The 20123-nt window shown below is 39.1% G+C and overlaps 1 protein-coding gene and 1 long non-coding RNA gene across 2 annotated transcripts in view; one reads left to right on the top strand and one right to left on the bottom strand.

The window, feature by feature from the left end:
- NR6A1 (nuclear receptor subfamily 6 group A member 1) overlaps positions 1-20123 on the bottom strand; it is a 630470-nt gene that overhangs the window by 368820 nt on the left and 241527 nt on the right. The window lies entirely within an intron of this gene.
- LOC115097754 overlaps positions 1249-20123 on the top strand; it is a 111263-nt gene continuing 92388 nt past the window's right edge. The window contains exon 1 of the long non-coding RNA XR_003858327.1: positions 1249-1379. This is a non-coding gene — a long non-coding RNA (uncharacterized LOC115097754). The remainder of the gene's footprint in view (positions 1380-20123) is intronic.

The raw sequence follows: 20123 nt of genomic DNA, 5'->3' as shown, positions 1-20123 counted from the left end.
CTATCTATACACACACAAAAAGATAGATATATAGATATTTCAGATTAAAAATATTAAAACTCCTTTTATTCACTAAACAACATCATGTGTCAGTGCCCTATAATGACCTACTTTCCCAGTAGCCCAGAGAGAGCCAAGAAATAAATCCCAGAGTCCACTGGCTCAGACAGGCTGATGAGAGCAGACCTCCAAGTGTCTTGTGTGATTAAAGGTTATGTCACAACTCACTGGAGACTAAGCTCATCAAGCCACCCTCTTGGTAGTTCTCTACTTGACTGAATACCAGGATAAGCGTGACAGCTCTTAAAAAGAAAAAAAAAAGTTAAAATGAATTGTGTCTTCCTGTCCATCCGGTGCTGATCATTTAAAAGATACATGCATCTTCTTGCTTTTTTCCCCTGCTCTCACCCCACTTTTCTCATTAAGAAATGTGTGTTGTACACTATATTAAAATATTACAATACTGCAGAAAAATAAACAGAACAGAATGACAGTGGATTTTCTGTTATGGATTTATTAAATTATATACTTTGTTGTGATGTTCTTTTATTATTTGTATAATAAGAGCCTTGGACCTGTGATTCATAAAATTATATACAATAATTCTAGATGTCTTCAGCTTTTTAGCTTGCCATGTCAATGAAATTTTAAAATAAAAAGTACCAGTTAACTATATTGCTCTTTATTACTTATCAATGCTACTAAGGAGCAACTGAATAATCAGATCATGTTAGCATTTTGGACAAGCTGCTGTTCTACGCCAGCCTGACTTCACTGTCTACAGGTGCTCCATTCATTGTCCCAAAGATGGCAAAGTGCAACAAACTGATGATTGAAAAATTAAAGCACTGCACCAGAAAGAAAAGCAAGGCAACCAGACATCCAAACAGCCAGCCCCAGAATTACAGGCGTAGAATGGTGAGGGCATCACATTTCAATGATCAGGGTATGGCCCAATCAGAAGCTGAGCCCTTGCACTGCCAGGGATCAGCAAATAGTCTGTGTCCCAGCCCTGCACATGACTAACTTTCCTTCTGTCCATCATCTGGGTCATATATAGTTCAATTCAAGCGAAGCAGACAGGGCTCCAAGGAATCTGGAGTGGTTCAATACTTTGTCTAGTCTGCCTTCCAGCTCCTGAATATTTACAGACAAATTCATGGCTGCGTCGTCTTTTTTTTTTTTTTTTTTTTTTTATCAGATTAGAAAAGAACACTGAGAGTGTTAGTTTTACCTTATGAGAAAAAAAAAACATAAGAGCATTTCAACTACAAGGAAATTCCTCTTCCTGCATCTGTTTCAACTTTTTTTTTTCTTTTTTGACAAAGATCCAAGTCTCATTCAGACATTGCAGGATTAATCTCCATTTCTTTTATTAGGTAAGCATTTTGAATTGTCTTCTTCTTCCTTCTTAAATTCTAAGACTGAAATCTGCTAAAGATGTTTTTATTTTTTTTCTAAATGCCACAAAAAAAAAACAAACCCTTGTTTATGTACTGCTAGCCCTGTCAATGTATGCGAGTCAAATTTCTGCATGTGTCCTTTTGTTCTCAGGACAGAAGCTATAGATATATTTATATTTATTTATAGATGATATAAATAAAGATATAAATAGATTTTGTAATACAACATAGATGAAAATAGTTAGGAAGTAAGTTTTTTGCACTGTGAGTATACAACAAGGTTTTTCGTGCACACTGTCTTTTTAGGCAGTAAATAAGAAGAGAGATGGGGGGGGTTATATAAGGAGACGAGTGGTGCGGTGGGGGGGGAGGCAGGAAACCTGTTTGAGGAATCCTACAAAGTTTTAAGTCTTTGATCTAAATCCTAAACCTTTACTTTTCTGTAACAGACCATTTCTGTAGCCCGGAGGGGCTAGCTGCTGCAAATATATAGACAGGGAGGAACTGAACCAGACATGGACAAAGACGAAAGCCAAAACCAGACAGTCCAGGTCGTTCAATAGGCCAGCAGTGGATGAGACAGGTCAACTCGCTGCTGTGCAGAAGAGGGAAAAAAAATTCTGGATGTGAGGTGCTCCTGCGTGCGATCGTGACCTGCTTCTAAACGAGCCAGCCATTTTTTTTTTTAAACACGGCTGTGCTTTGTGCAACCTAAAGAAATGCATGTTGAAAAAAGCAAACCATTTAATTACAAAATTAAAAATGCCCAGAAAAAAATTTGAAAACAATTTTTAAAGCAATATATATATATATATATATATATTATTTTTTTTTTTATTATTTTTTTTTTTTAGAAGATGGGGATTTCTTTTTTCTTTAGCAAACTGGAATGTGTTGGGTTACAGGAAATGCTCCAAACTCACCCCCCTCCCCACTTTTTTTTTTTTTGCCCTGGACATGTCTGCTTTTGTCTAGAACTCGTAATCTGTACATTAGTGCTTACAAAGCTGACTGAGTTTAAGGAAGAAAAATATACAGCTAAGTCTCTTTCTCACTCTCAATATACTGTATATATATATATATATATATATATATATATATATATACACACACACACGCATATATATATATATAGATAGCTATAGAGACAGACTTTCTGCATAGTACCTACACAGCTGGATTATTTTTTATAAATCAACCAAGTTGCTTATAAATGGTTGTACTAACATGCAATATTTCCTACTTCAGAGCAATATGAGGAAATTAATAATCAGTGATAACTTGGGACTCATCATTAGGTGTTTTCAAAACACTTTTCTGATTAACTGGCAAAGTATGTTTAGAGAAGAACCTGCTTTGGCAACTTGTGATCTTGCTTAATCATAGTCAACGTGGGTTTTCTTTCCACATTGCAATTGCTGCAGACATACCAAGCAGCATGAATTTACTAGAAGTGATCTTTCAATAAAAGATAGTTTCTATGAAAAAGGCAGGAATTTTCATGGAAAGGGCTACCAGAATCAAAGGGAAGGGAAAAAAATGTTTCATGAGTTAAGTGTATGTGGAATTAGAATTCAGTTTAATTTCATTATGATTATGACAAATTTTCTATACTTTTTCTCAAACTGCATTTTGTTGTCATTCAAAATCTCATCAATGTTATTTCATGGTTTTAACCTGTTATGTGTGTTTTCAAGAAAACTTTCTAATGGGAATCTTTGTTCAAACTTTTACATATAAATTTTGTTACCTTCACAGACAAGCCTCTTAAATATTTTACCCTTCATTGTGTATAGTTCTACATAAAAAAAAAAAAGATTACTGTTTCAGAAGGTTAGAAAGAGTGCGCTAAAAATGTCCCAATCAGCCATGTATGGACGTGAGGCTATTATTATGCCGGTAAATTATTTAAGACTTAGTGGTCTGCTTTCCAGCTTTCCTGTGGATTAGACATTATTCACATGGCTGCTCGAAAAAGTCCATTCATATATCTGGCTACCTGGATTTGAATAGAAACCAGACAGCAATTCTTCAGTTCCAGCCACCATTCGATCCACTGGACAATAGAGATTTGTTAGCGCACGGTCACAAGCTACGGGACACAAAGCTTAACGCAGCAGAGAAATAGTGGGCTCCATTGAACAGGAAATTACAGCTTTTGATGCACTATTGACAGGTCTACTATTACAAAAAAAAAGGCAACATAACTGTGCCATGTTTTAAGAGCTACTATGGGCATCTTTAACCACCTAGACTGCCATAAAAGGTTTATGGTCACAGAGCATAAAATCATGAAGTCCATATGCTTACTTCCCATGAATGAGCAGTCAAGCACACAGAGCTCAGATACTTGATATAAAAGATATGTGTATATATAAATACACACATACTTTATATGTATACACACAAACACACACATATATATTCTATCATATATCATATGACTGGTCACTTTTGTTTTTTTAAATAAATCAACAACTGAAAAACTTCTAATGCACATAAACAATTTAAAAAGCAATTTTTTTTACACCAAGTGCCCACAAAAAAACTTCTTAGGGGGAGAGGGAATTAAGCCGCATTTCCCCTTCAGAAAAGAAAGATGAAAGCTACTCTAAGCCCCAGAATTCTCCCACTCTGTAGGAATCTTTTAAAACATTAGAGGTAGGACACAGTTACAGTGCCTATCGGTGCATAAAAGAGCATGAGAACGTTCTAAACACTCCAAAATCTGTATCCCTTTTATTTTTCACACATTGTCCTTGGAAGTGGATTACACATAGGCTATTGTAATAGCTATGCGCAAACAAGTTTCTGCCAAAAAAATTCCATACTGTAAATAGTACATTACTCAAATACTGTAAATGCGCTGCAAGGCTTATTACTATTTCACACCAATCAGTTGTATAATTTAAAAATATAGACACAACAAAGAGATAGTCTTTTTCTGTCAACTGAACTTTGAGTGTGATTTAGAAACCTCTTCCCCCCCCCCCCCCCACACACACACACACACAGAGTTAATACAGACTCACCTTACTGACATAACACTGAAGAAAACTAAAGCAAGACTTCCATGGCCTGCTATAAAACATGGGACGCCATCTACTAATGGCATGTTCTGCATGAGAATGCAGCAGGAAAGCTATGCAAACATCCAGAATATTTATGATCAAAAACATTCATCCATTTTCCATTTGCAGTATTTTTTTATTTTAAAAATTTGCTACACCCTCACAAAGTACCAGCTGCCACAGATGCGAAATAACAAAACCAGAAAGCGAGCATGGCTTTATCAAACTGTGGCAATAAAAGGTATCCCATGCCCTGGCACTTAAAATTAATTGCCTGTGTGCCAGCTTAAAAAGTGTTCCCAGCCAGCCAGATGCTTTTCAGGAAAGGTGGACTTAACTTTAGATTGTTCAATGGCAGTTAATTTGCAAGTGAGACCTCTAGGGAGGAGCATTTCTGGAAAAATTAGCCTTTCCATAATCCACGTCTTTTCTCTGTGCAAAGAACAGTGGCAATACCATTCCACCATATGCATAATTAATCATAAGTAGTCAGCTAAGTCCCAGCCACATGTCTGAAGTCATACTATCATCCACCATACCTGCACTCACAATCTCCTCTAGGTTTGCAAGTGATAACCTAGATGTCTCCTCTTTATTATCAAGTTAATGCTGCTGCTGCAAAGTGTCTTGACCCTCTTAATGCATGACACAGACATTGTCATCAGTCTTTGTGCAACAGGTGTAAACAGTGAATGAAGTGGACAAATCTTAGCATGTCATTTCTGCTTCCTTCAGAGTGTGGCATGTGAAAAGTGGAGTGGGAACAGAGAAAAACAAGGGGCTTGCTTCAAAGTCTGCTACTTAGTTAGCAACTGCAATAAATATTATTCAGGACATCTTTCATAGAGCTCTATTAATATATATTTTATACACAATACCGTCTATATTTAACTTTTCTCCCCAGGGCATTTGAAAACAGTTTCAGTTAGGTTTTTAAATATGCTCCTAGAGTCTCCGAGGAGAGGTCAAAGTTGGATGAAAGTCAATTTCAAAACTTATTTAGTGAAGAACATTAAAGCAGCAATGACAGCAAAAACTTAAAATAAAGGAATATAACATACTTTTTAATGTGGTTGGAGCTAAAATGATCATTCAAATACTCTCTTTTGTACTCATTTTTTCATCCCTGAGCAGATATTTTTATTTTATTTTTGCCCAGCAGTTTCCTCTTGCTCCTTTGTACTTCCAGCTCAATCTGAACCAGGACTGGGATTTGGCACTATGAGCCTTCATTCACAAGTATCCAGGGATTTTTTCCCCCTTATTTCATATCTTCTGCCAATTTACCAGTTTTTAGTCCCGTCATTGCAAAGATGGCTCTAAATAGGGACCATGAACCAGGGCTTATTCCAGCAATTGTGTGCCCTGTTATTTGGCCACTATGTGTCACCCTCCAGCAATGACCATGACTCTGTGAATGCTGCCTCTGCAGCATCCCCAGTCACAGCCAACCCAGCGAGCTAAAGACCCACCTCAGAGATCTTCCACATGGCAGTGCACAGCACTTGCCACCTGAGCTACCAAACCAGCCCCCAGATATTGTTTAAAATCTTTGAAATCTTCTCCAGTTTTAACTCTCCTTCCCAGTCTCCGAATCCTCAATCTTTATGAATGCAAGAAAGTGCCTGTACTGGTCTTGATCAGAAGACCATGGATGTGTCCACATGTAAACACCTAAATCATGACTGCTAGAAAACTATTGGCCAAATCTACACATGTCAAGTTTCCGGTACATTTCCTCTGAGCACCCACTGCTCACCAGTCAAACAGGATGCTGGGCTAGATGGACCATTCAGCTGACAGTCTATCATCTCTTATGTCATTATGAGAGCTGCTCAGCATAAATACAGGATAAACATTTTAAAAATAGACTTGGGAGAAGAGATTGTTTCAAAAGGGACCATGGCTGTCATAAAAAAAAGTACACAAATATTTTTTGAAAACAAAAATGATATTTCTGTTCCTCTCATTGGTCAGGGCTAAGCATTCTGCAGGGGCGGCAGTCACAGACCTGGGGGGGGGGGGGGGGGGGGGGGCTGAGAGAGAAAGCAATGCCAGGGGATAGTCATAGTAATCATGCAATGACATCAACTGGGCCAGATTTAGGGTCCATGATTGCAGGGTTTTCCAGAAGCACTCTGGAGCAAGGTCCCTGGGTCCTTGACCGTCACTGTAATGATCACACTAGGTTCACAGAGGATAGGAATATCAAATAGGGGAAAAATTCCCAGATAGTTGCAAATAAGGCTGATGGCACAAGACCCCAGCACTGGCTGACCTGGAGGCCCAAAGCGGCAGGAGGAAATGCCAGGTGAAAAAAATAAATCAGTACAAAGTACGACGACGACGTAGGAATAAGGCTAAAAGTTGATTTTTAATACTAGTTCTAACTTTTGTTTTATTCTGTATATGCTACATTAATATATAATAGTAACATACCTTTTATTGAGAAGTAACATTTGACTTTGATCTAATTCATCAGTCAATACAGATGAATTTTCAGCTTTAAAAACTACTCTTGAAACTAGAAAATGCACATTAATGTTGACAATATTAACCAGCCTAGGCCTCATTTATAGAAAATTCTTTTCTCATCTTGTGCCTATAGAAAATAAAAACCTCTTTATAAGTTAGGTAGCAGATAAGGAATGGTAAGGGCTTGTTTTTCCTTTTTTTTGCAAACCCTATCTATTCACCATCATCCTATAAGCTCAAAATAATTCAAAAACATGCATTATTGATATAAGTGCAAATTTAATTTCATCCAAATCAAAATCTTTTTGAAGATTTATTTTTTTTAATATCACCAACTGACTTAAAAGTATAGAGCCGCTCAGCCACTCCACTCCACATTTTCAAACCACAACACATGAGATGTCCTCTCCAAGCTCACAATTTCACCTTCGCGAATGTGCTCAGGAGAGCTGCTGTACTTTAGTTTTGCTGGCAGCTCCAGAAGAGATCTGTATGTGTCTTGGAGTTTCATGGATTATAAATAACTGGGGGTTTTATTTCCGGTTCCAACAGAATAACAGAACTTTCAAATCTTCTGATCTTCTCTAGAACTAATGAGGGTAAAACTGTATGGGTGAAGGTAAAGTCTGCGTGTAACTTTTACCCCACATTTTCCAAGCAAACTTGTGCGCATTTGTTCCCTATGAAATTTCCCAGGTAAACGCCCCGTTCTACATACAAATTCACCCACAGAAGGTGGCACCTGCTCTGCCAAGGGTATAACTTGTGCAAGTTAACCTATGCACAAGTCTTTACGAATAAAAATGAAGGAGCTTAATTCTCAGCTCCACCCCCGGAATGCCTCTCCCCAGTGGGTGTAAAAGTATGCACAAATTCATGTTCTGCATCTAGTTTTATGCATATTTAGTCCCAGGCTATTTTAGAACAGGCATTCACACTTAACATCTTGTTATTTGTGCATAAATGGCTTTGAAAAATGACCCCTATATGGCTACTACAATTCTGTATTAGCTGAGGTAGCTTAAGTCAGCTGTCAGCGTGACGTCAGAATTAAAGGTCACCCAGTTGCTAATTCAGAATGTCACCATGGTTAATTTAACAGAGAGAGAGAGAGAGAAAAATGATAATCTCTAGACCCTTTGAGAAGAACCTATTTGTGGTGTGCAAGGTATAACTAATGTGAAAGAGAAGGAGAATTTAAGTTCAGAGTAGAATGAATCAGTCAATACAGCCCAAGATACCATGGCCACATATGTATTGTATATAGACCACAGAGTGCTATGGTACATTACCCCTGTAAACTACGTTTAAGAGACCTGTTTGGTGAATAATGGGAATGATCCAAGTGTTGCTGGCAATGTACAGTAACTTTGCATTTCCTCCTTGGTTGCAATGAGCTCTCTACAGCAGAAGCAAGGTTCCTACTGTACACACCCTGTCTGACATGGTCTGAGAAATAGACTTGCACTTTGGAATCTTTAATAGCAGTTCCAGTGGAGCTATTCACACCATCAAGGAAACTGGGTGCCTTTAATTTTTTATGTGGCTTGATTTCGCAACAACATATTACTCAGATCTGTGGTTAGCCACCATTTCATCCAGAAACTCCAGACTGTCTTTGAGATGAGAAGCCAAGATATGAATAAGAAAAACAGAATGTTCAGTAGGAGGTGTGATTATGAGAATGGGCAAGGAAGAATGGCACACAATGAAGCTAACAGATGCCTTCTTATTTGCTCCCAGTGTCTTTTAATTGTAAATTCAGGCTCCTCCTTGATGATTAAAAGACTTGCTATTGAATTTTTCAAGAAACAAGCCACATCCTTTGATGGCAGACTTGTTAATCCAGATGATACACCCCATAGTGTTGCAGAAGCAATGTGTAACAATAATTAGATAGAGGTGAACCAATTTAAAAAAAAAATCACAATCCAAAATAGGCCAACGCAATCCAGCTTTGAGGAATTGACTTTTTCAGTTTTGGGGTTTTTTAAAATTTGGTTCATATTTCAATTTAGATTTTTGCAATCTGGGAAAAATATCATGCTGAAAATAGCTGAATCATTCTTAGAAACTTTTCTGGATCAGACAAAAAAAAATGGATAGGAGACTAATTTCTTTAAATAAAAAAAAAAAAAAAAAGGGCTGCACAATTAAAAAAAATAGCACAAAAGTTTCTCCAGGCATACATTTGGAAGAAGTCAAAATCCTATACACAAAAATTGCTCATTATAAAAGATGCAGCAGTCCTTAAATTCTGCCTATGGATAATTAAACTTGTAAACTAAACCTTACTGTATTAACTCATATACTGTGAGAAAATAAAATGCAGTTGCTTTCTGCGGTTTGTCTTCCTTTCCCTTCTCCTCACCAATATTGCTGTTCACATGCATAAACCTAAGCCATCAATGCTACATGACATAGAAGACTGACATCAATTTTATTTTACAAAAGCAGAAAAGATATATATTCCTAATATATATAGGAAAGCAAAGACACACACACAGACGTGTGTGTGTGTCTGCTTTAAATTGTAACATTGTAGATGAGAGCAGATGACGACCATCTGACCCATCCAATCTGTCCCACTGTCATCTTCTCTGGTTCTCTACCACATTGTGTAAATGAGCATATACAATACTCACCATAAGTGCTGGAGAAATACAAATGGAATAAAAATACATTTTTTCATTTCACTAAATTCTTGCATGCAAAGTATCATTCTCCTACTGCAGGTATTTTGGCATTATGTAGCCATCAAATGGTCTCTTAGCTGAAAATTTTCTCAGCAAAGCTTCAAAAAATCTTCCATTTATCTCGGTATGAAAATTTTATTTCAAATATATACTTTCAAAATGAAGAAAAATGAACTTGCACAAATTTATACAACATTCTACTAAAGCTGGAATTACTGTAGACGTTAAAGTACATTAGAATACTTTTGTTTTTTATTTATTTAATGTATGCAATTTCTATCTCATCTTTCCTAATAGTACCCAAGACAGGTTACAAAATATAATATGAACCTAAATAACACCATAAAACTCACTTAAGGCAACATAATCCATGTAATACAACAAATGGCAATAAAAGTGCACAATACAACTGCACGTTCTCAAAGGCATGCATGAAAAGTCTGTATATATTGAAAACAATGGCCGATCGAACACTGCACAATGGACTGCTCATTTTAAAGACCTCGTCAAAATGTTCATTAAATAGTACTTCCCAAAACTGTCCTCAGTAGCTCCCACAAAAGATCTAATTTTCAGGATATCCACACAGTATATTTGTGAGCTATATCCGTTTACACTGGTTTTAAGAACTGCATGTTCTGGTTATCTGAAAATCAAATTTGTTGGGAGCTCTCAAGGATCAACTTTGGTAATTGCTGTTCTAGAATCGTAAGCTCATACTACTGTAGCTTCTCTCAGATTTAGAGAGAACACATATAGGTGAATTTTCAAAGGAGTTGCGCGTGTAAATGTAAAATACTATCATTGCGATTTTCAAAAGCCATTTGTGTGTGTAAAGTGCACTTACATGGGTAACTCCTATGAACAATTCAATGGCATATACTGTAGTAATTTTCAAAAGCCCACTTATATGGGCAACATGCAATTACACATACAAAACCAAGCTTTAAGTTTGTAAATGCATTTTAAAATTGTGCCCTTAGTACTAGTATGGATGTTTTAGCAACATGCATCCACTGTCTATCTAATATTTTATTTCCAATGTGATCTCCCCCTTCTCCAAGAAAAACAATGTTTATTTTCTACTGGCATGACAACAAACCAGCTATCTTCAGTTCAAACTATAATTCAGAAGTTTTAAAATTATGTTTACAAAAAGAATATATTAAAACTTTTATTATTTGTCCTTTTTAATTATATGGAGAGATCTGGATTCTGGTTTTACAAAAAAAAAGACATCTGTGTTTTCAGTCTTTTCTGGTAAAGGTTCAAGTATCATGTAAGCTTTAGTTTCTTTTTTTTAATTTTTTCCTATTCACTGAATATCAATGTCAATTAGGATTGCAGTCTCGCTAGTGCTCCAAAAAGTTCAGAAAGTCACATAAAAACTGAAGACCCTGTTTAGGTCATCTGTTGCCATGACCTAGATTTCTTGGAATCTGTTTAATATGTTGCTTTTGAAAATTTGGTGGTTTATAGGAGTTTTCCTTTTTACATTACACAATGACAGAAGATTAGAATTAAATTATTTTCCTGCATTTACTACAATGTGAACATGTCTTTTTTAATCATGTCTAGCCAGAGTAGCTTCAAAATTGCTTATGGAGGTATTCTTTACAAGTTTTCACTATATTTTAGGCCCTGAGCTGAAAGGAAGGGCAAATTTGCAGGAGTCCATAAAATAAGGAATATTTTGCATGCCCAATGAAATATATATATATATATATATATATATATATATATTTGCATTTCTACCAAACTTAAAGGTGGCACAAAAAGTACCTCAAAAGTTAATATGCACTAGCATGGTAGTTGCCAAATCTCTCCTCAGAGACCCCCAGCAAGTCAGGTTTCAGGATAGCCACAAGGAATATGCTTGAAATTCATTTGTATACAATGAAAATATATCTCATACATATTCTTTGTGGATATCCAGAACATTAGATTGACACAGTTGCTAAGGACAGAATTGGAAAAAAGTAAGCTAAAAACACTGCAAAACAAAATACCACAAATTTAGGGGGTTATTTACTAAAGCTTTATCATGTGCGTTAGGGCCTTATCGCACGCAAATTAGGGGGAGGGGAGGAGTCGGGGCAAGGAGGGGAGGAGTCGGCCGCGGCACCGCTGCTGGCAATAATGTGAGGAACATTATCGCCGGCAGTAGTGCAGCAAATAGCACCACCTTTCACGGTGGTGCCATTTGCACGAAAGGCTGCAGCCGGCCACACCACGGCTGGCGAAATCGCACCGCCGTGGTGCGAACGGCTGCGGCCTTTCGTAGGCCCGTCCCCCCCTTTTGCCCCCCCCATCTCCTTTTTCGCTGGATTCATCATTCTGTGAAGAGTGACGAATCCAGCCCTTAATATGGACCATTACAAAATGGCACAAGATTTTCCTAAAACTGATATTTGATGCAAAGCAAAAGACTCAGCACGTTCAAAGATGAATGCTCAGCATTTTTGACCAGTCCTTATAACTTTCCCTTACTATCACTCCAATGTATTATAAAATACGTTTGAGGATAACTTTCAAATAATCATCCGTGGCAGCATATTTGGCTGTACGTAGACCTAAAATAGTATTTTATAATCTGTGTGCATCATATCCGTGCATATTGTAAAATATGAGTATATTTACCCTGGAATTTTCTTGTGTGTGTGTGTATGTGTGTGTGTGTGTGTACTTATAGGCAAATATATGCAATGCATTGAAAGCAAGTATTTCAATGCATTAAACATGCATACTTTTCTTACCTATTTTAAAAATATATGACGGTGACTTTCAAACCAGTGCGTGGGCGCACGTGCGCACATTCGGCGGCCCATACCCAGGTTCGCAGCCATTTTATAACATACACGTACCCTCAGTTTTACGTGGATGCACACCAATGTGCACAAATGCCGCTTCTACCGCACAAGTGGGGGATTTTAAAAGACTCGCGCATCGATGCCATTACCAGTTTTCCCAGTTTGCCCATGTAAAGAATAGGACTTCCAAATCCCCCTAGTTTAATAGCCCCCTTTCTCCCCTGTTAGCCTCGGCCTTTAAAACCCTGCTGATCTGCCTAGAATATTTTGTTTTACAACTTACATGTCATCCATAGCAGAAGTAAAGTTACGTGGCAGGGGACTCCGGCGCGTGCCTGTGCGCATAAGTATTTATGTGCTAATTTCAAGTTAAAATACAGGACCACCCATGCCCTGCCCCTTTTTTGAACTTTCCATTTGTGGAGCAGAAGCAAGCACGTGTGTATCTGAGCTGCTTTTAAAATCCGCTCGTTACGCGCAGCCCTGACTTGTGCACATATCTCCTGGTTTTGGCACATGCCGGGATTTTAAAATTCACCTGTATGCATGCATATTTCACATACAAAAATAAAATATGACTTACTCACGTAAAACCTGATTTACATGCGTTTTTAAGTCGGCCAATTTTAAAACATGTACATAATAGAAATTAACCAGTTTACCAATTACTCCATTGATTCACCCAATCCTCCTCCAGGTCACCGAGACCCTACTGGTTCTTCAGCCTGAACTTCCCCCAATTCACACAGACCTCCCACCAAGCCAATACTACAAAATAAACAAGTCTGATAGCAGTTAGGCAAGATAATTAGCAGGTGTAAACTTATGCAAGTTGTCAAATGTATGCATGTCTTTTAAAACAGCAACTTATACGCATAACTACTGGCCTTGCCCTGGTACACCCCTAGACTGCCCCTTTTTATGTCCATGCGAAACAAAGTACACACATACTTTCAACTTTTATAAAATATGGATTGTGCAAATACAGGCCACTTGCATGCATATAGGCTAATGTTTGTGTTTAACTCTTTGAAAATTACCTCCTTAATTTTTAATAAATGAAGAAAAATAGTGAATAAAATAAATCAGGGCTGGGTTGGCCTAGTGGCCGTGCTGCATGCTCACATGTGGAAGATCCTTGGTTCAGTTCTAGAGACAGAAGAGTGGGGGGAAGTTATGGTCATCAATAAGGGCAACAATGACAAGACTTAGAGCCCATAAAACAGGATTCCATAAGGACCCCTAGTACATAGCTCCCAGCCTCAGGACCATTGTTGCAATGACCAAATTAGGAATAGTGGAAGGGTAAGTCTATTAAAATAGGGAAAAAAATATCTGGATAGCTGTGAATAATGGCTCATGGTCTTAATTAAATCCTATATCCATCCCAAGCCACTAAAAGAGAACATTAAAACATAGCAGAGCAAGCTTTCACTTTTGTTGATTAAATAATGGATGTACTATTTTCTTGAACTCAGGAAGGAAAAATAATATTCAGCAATGCCTGCTTCAAATTTTAAAATGGTTTGCATGTCGAAAGCCTACAGGCCAACTGGGGATATATTTGAAAGGCATTCAATAATCCACAGGAGTTGCACCATTTAGATGATACTGTCAGCAAGCATTTTGCAATGCCAGCTGCGTTAATCTAGTTCATGCATTGTACACAATGGGGCAAGGTAACTGCCCTACTGTTCAGTACTAGCTAAAAGCAGTAACCTTAACATGTTTTTCTGAGTAGATCATACATTTTAAGAGGTTTTACACAGCATTCATCAACTTGAGGCATCCATTTTTTCCATCCTTCTCAGAATCAGAGTCTCATGTTGTACTGGATAATCATCCGGAGATCCAGTAATCACCATTATTAGAGCACAGGTTGTGAAGGTTCATTCAAAGGCGAGGGTCCTAGACTTGGACTCGTTAGCTGGATGGGAAAATAGAGAAGCAGAAGAGCAGTGGGCAAAACTGAAAGGAGATATCAGAAGAGCAAGTAACCTTTTAGTTAGGAAAGTAAAGGAAAGAAGAAAAAGAGGCCACTATGGTTTTCTAAAGAAGTAGATAAAACAGTAAGAGAAAAAGGTTAAAAGCAGTTTTTTGAAGGACCACGCATGCGCCCATAAATGCACATATCTCGCTGCACACAAAAATACGCATGTAGGTTATAAAATACTCTCCATGCGTGCATGTCTGGAGCTGTATACACATACAGTAACAAAGTGGCGCATATGTTATGTGCACTGGCTGAAGAAAATTAGAGGCTGCGTGCGTCACCACTGGCTCCACCTCTGAAACACCCATGCCCTGCCCCTCTTCCGCCCATTTTTATACACACGCCCTTCCCAGCTATTTAAAATTCACATAGCTCCCACTTGGGCCACTTACACACATAAATGACCTTTTTTGCATGCACAAGGCTTTTAAAATCTTTCTCGCATTCATAAACTATAAAATATCGCAGAGAGGAAGTCAGGTGACAATATCTGGAAAAGCTATAAGAGACTGGAAAAGTAGTCAGGAATGCAAGGAAGCAAAACAACAAAAAAAAACCCAATAAAAACAGTAAAATGATGGGCAAGATTTTTATTTTTTTTTAGATATATCAAAGATTGAAGAAAGTGCAAACGTGGCATTGTGAGACTCAGAGGTGAAGGGGAGAGATTAATGAGGAAAAAAATGAAATTGTTTATCAGATATTTCTGTTTGGTGTTCACTGTGGAAGGGCCAGGAGCAGGACCACATAAAATGAACCCAGATAGGGTTGGAAGTGAAGTAAATCTCAATCGATTTTCAGAAAAGTATGCTTATGAGCAACTAACTAAACAAAGTAGATAGAGCAATGGGGCCAGATGGGATACATCAGATGATTTTATGACAACTTAGAGAAGTTCTGGCAGCTCCACTGGTTGACCTTTACTATGCATCTTTAGAGTCAGGAGTAGCTCTGAAAGACTAGAGAAAGGCAGATGTGGTTCTTTTTCACAAAAATGGAAGAAGAGGCTGAGAACTACAGGCCAGTTAGTCTGACGTCTGTGGTGAGCAAATTAATGGAATTGATGTTAAAACAGGATAGCACAGTTTCTGGAAACCAACAGATTACAAGATCTAAGGCAGCATGGCTCTACCAAAGGTAGTTCTTGTCAGACAAATCTTTATCGATTTCTTTTATTAGGTGACCAGAGAGTTGGATCAGAGGAGAGGTCTAGATGTAAGGTTCATGGATTTCAATAAGGCCTTTGACATGGTTTCACGCAGGCAACTTGTAAATAAATTGAATCCCTTGGTAGGGGCCCTAGACTGGATTAGAACTGGTTGAGCGAGAGGTGACAAAAGGTAGTGATAAGTGGAGTTCACTCTGAGGAGAAGGAGATTACTAGTGGTGTGCCACAGGTATCTGTCTTTGGTCTGATTCTTTTCAACATTTTTGTCAGTGACATTGCAGAAGGATTATCGGGAAAGGTAAGGAAGGTGTGGAAAACATGAATAGGGAGCTAGCGAAGCTCCAAGAATGGTCTAGAATCTGGCAGCTTAGAAAGTGCAGAGTTGAAGGGGGGGGGGGGGTGGAAATCAAGGTGGCTCCCTGAATGGATGCTTGTTTGATTGCTCCAGCTTTCTTGTTGCTTTTTTTTTTGCTTATTTACTTACCCGATGCCTCATAAGAGAAAAGGGAGAGTGCAGGTCTTCCCAGCTGAACCCCAGCTCCCTCCTGGAAAGCAGATAATATCTCAATATGCGTTCCCCATACTGGAGAAGAGGATTTCGAGCCCCGCTGATGGGATGGGGGGAGGAGAGCCCCAATGCCGCCTGGGGAGATAACACTCAGTCCTCCGGAGCCGTGGATGCAGCCGGAAACTTTTCCTCCAAACAGTGAAGAATAGCCAAAGATGCAGGGGAGTGAATCCGCCGAGCAAACTTTGGCAGCTGGGCTGAGCGACGCTGCTGTGGACTGGGAGAGGCCCCTGGAAACCCCAGCTCCCTCGGAGGAGGTTGGAGCTTGAATGTTTTAAATCTGATGTTACATGAAGTTCATTGGCCGCTACATAATAGTTCTAATACAATGTATTTGAATTTGTCTCAAAGTATATGGGCTCCAAATTTACAAAGCCTTTGTTCGCAATTTGTGACCAGATGTCCAATATGTGCTACTGCGAATCCCCGTAGAGGTGCAGTGACCCCTAGTGGACATATTCCAAAACCACAGGGACCTTATTTAGAACAGGATTGGATCATATCAGTATAATCACAATGCCAGGTTATCTGGTACCTTAGCATGTTTCTGATACTCAACTTGTTGAGGTAAATTCATAGCTCTACCCATACACAGCTCAAAAGGCGTGAGTCCTATAGATCTCACTGGGCTCATTCTGATTGCCATCAGTGCAGCAGGTAAAGCTGTGAGCCAATTTTGCTCATAAGCCAACAAGCGGGTGCAGTGAGTGGAGGGGTCATGCTACACCAGGGAACATTGAGAGCAAATAGAATGGAGGTAAACAGAGGACTGGTTTTGAAACCCCTGGAAATTAAAAAAACGACTTATCACACTGGAGTCTATTTGGGACTTGATAGCGAAGTTTGTGGTCGGGCACAATGAACAGTCTCTCTGTGTGGAGGATACCAACAAGAGAATAGATGCCCTGGAAATGGATTATGAAAAAAAGACAAGAAGAACAAAACACAGCCCTGGTAGAGGTAAAAGAAAGTTTAAAGGTGGTAACTGACTAATATTATAAAAGCACGAGAACAAACATTAATCAATCTTGTGTAGATTAGAGATGGTAGAGAATTATGGGGGTCATTTTTCAAAATGCGGTAAGGCGTTTTCGCATGCGTTAAGGGCTTATCGCATGCGAAAACGTGTTTACCGCATGCGATCGCACCATATCGTATGGTGCGATGCAAATTCCAAAAATGGGAGGAGTGTGGGCTGGGTTAGCCTCTCTGCAAAGAGCTATTGCACAGCCATAACGCAGATTTTAACTACACCTCTTTGAAATGCGTTAGGCAGTGACCATGCGGTAAGGTTTTATCACCATTTGTGATGTGTCCCATAAGGCTTATTTCAGATGATTTGAAGGCTCCGGAGGGGGGGGGGGGGGGGAAGAGAGAGAGAGAGAGAGAGAGAGAGAGAGAGAGAGAGAGAGAGAGACTGGCCATAATATCATGGCCCATAGGCAGGTATTTGTATCCCTAGGGTAGGCCCACCTAGTAACTCGAGGTGGGGATTAGGTAAGTGTGTAGGGGGTTAGGGGCCACTTTGACATGCTACGTGACACCTACGAACAGAACAGTGGTCTCTTGTGAAGATTTGCTGGCCTTCGGAGTGAGGAAACTCACTCCAAGATGAGATTTGGGCAAGGTTCTCTCAACCTAGCTTGATGGCTACGAACAGAACAGTGGTCTCTTGTGAAGATTTGCTGGCCTTCGGAGTGAGGAAACTCACTCCAAGATGAGATTTGGGCAAGGTTCTCTCAACCTAGCTTGATGGACTCTCTACCTGGGTAACATCAAGCTAGGTTGAGAGAACCTTGCCCAAATCTCATCTTGGAGTGAGTTTCCTCACTCCGAAGGACAGCAAATCTTCACAAGAGACCACTGTTCTGTTCGTAGGTGTCACATAGCATGTCAAAGTGGCCCCTAACCCCCTACACACTTACCTAATCCCCACCTCGAGTTACTAGGTGGGCCTACCCTAGGGATACAAATACCTGCCATGATATTATGGCTTCTCTCTCTCTCTCTCTCTCTCTCTCTCTCTCTCTCTCTCTCTCTCTCTCTCTCTCTCTCTCTCTCTCGTCTGGGATAATTGAAAAACTGGTCCCCCAGTGGTTGCATGCAGGAAATACATCAGGTTTGGCACTTATCACAGAATCTGAAATGGTATCGCAATGTGCACTAACTTAGCTCTTCACACAGGTAATTATTGCGATACATACTATATTAGCATAAAACACACCCCTTTTGCTATCGCATGCGGTACTTACCGCATTTTGATAAATCCAGGCCTATTTGAGACAATTAAATTTAAGACTCTTGAGTTTTCCACGGGTAGTTGGAGAGATACCGCTGATGACTTTTAAAAGATATTTAAAAGAAATTCTGAGGATCCCAGAGGAACAAATACCAGCAGTTAAGAAAATCCTGTTTCTCCAACAAAGGCAACAACAGACACAGATACAGATATCCCCAACAGGGGACATGGGGAACTTTAATAATTTGTCTGATTACCTAGAAAGTTCAGGGTTTGAAGTTATAGAAAGAACTGCTCTTTTTGTCTCTTTCGTTTCTGAATATGACAGAGGGCTTGTTATGAAGAATTACTTAAAAAATATTAATATTCCTTATCTTGGAGGTACAATTCGCATATTCCCTGATTTGTCCAGAGTGACACAATTGCGCAGAAAAAAGTTCGAGATGTGCCCGGAAGCAGTGGCTAAGGGTGCAAATTTTATGTTGCGTTACCCCGCAAAATGTGTCATAAAATACTCTGGTAATACCTTTATGTTTTATAGTCCAGAACAACTTAGGCTGTTTTGAGCTCGAGAGAACAATCTCCTACCAGTTAAATCCGTGCATGGTGAAAAGAATATGGTTCTCAGGGTAGCATAAATAGAGAAATCTCTTTTTTCTTGGTATAACTCCCTCTGTGTATTACCTATTTCCTTCCACCCTTTGAGTTACCTCTTATAATGAGGGAATAGATTACTGAATTGTTTAAAGGGTATGATTATGTTATTATGTTTAATATATTTCTTATATGTAATTCCCATGTTTCTGTGCAAAGATATCTTTGTTTTTGTAATATGTAAAATTGAGAAATAAAAAATTAAAAAAAAAAAAAAGGAAGTGCAGAGTTATGCATTAAAAGGTGAATTTTCAAAGCTGGATGTGTGCCAAAATAAGGAGATGGGCATGCATCTGGGACTTGAGCATGTCAACCCGATTTTATGAGATGGTAACTTTCAAAAGGGCATGCAGGGGCATATATACACATGCGCCTAGAGAGGGGGCAATTTTATAACATGTGCATGTTATAAAATAGTCTAGGTATGCGTAATTGTGTGCCTAATTTTAAGCTTGTGCGTGTCCAACAGTGTATGTCAGCTTATGGACATGCAACTACCTATATTTTATAACAGATGCGTGTCCAGCCAAAGATCAGTTTCACCAGTTCATCCACTGGTTTGCCCAGTCTACAGCTAGGTCCTCTAAATCCTCCTTGTTCTTTACTCTGCACACCCCCCAGTTAAAAAGACCCCTCAAACCTCTCACACATGCCTGCAGCTGCTTTTTTTTTTTTTTTTTAACTTACACATCCTCCATAACAGAGGTAAAGTTACATGGCACTGGACCCGGGAGCGTGCCCAGGTATGTAGGTACTTGCACGCACATCTCTTGGCCCCACCCAAGAATGCCCATGCCTCACCACGCCCCTTTTTTGGTTGATGCAAGATATACGTGCATTGGCACTTATGTGCTCATCTGCCCGCCTTTTAAAATCAGGTGGACATGCACAAGTGCCAGATGCATGACTAACTCCCGATTTCAGCATGCATCCAACTTTTAAAATTCACCTTTAAGGCGAGCAGATGCATACATAAGTGGCAATGCACAAATATCTCGAATTGGCTAAAAATGGGCGTAGCGTGAGCATGGTGTAGGCGGGGCAGG

The sequence above is a fragment of the Rhinatrema bivittatum genome, chromosome 8 (genome assembly GCF_901001135.1).
Source record: "Rhinatrema bivittatum chromosome 8, aRhiBiv1.1, whole genome shotgun sequence".
NCBI lineage: Eukaryota > Metazoa > Chordata > Amphibia > Gymnophiona > Rhinatrematidae > Rhinatrema > Rhinatrema bivittatum.
Note: the sequence above shows the minus strand (reverse complement) of the source record. Positions and strands in the feature narration are given on the sequence as shown.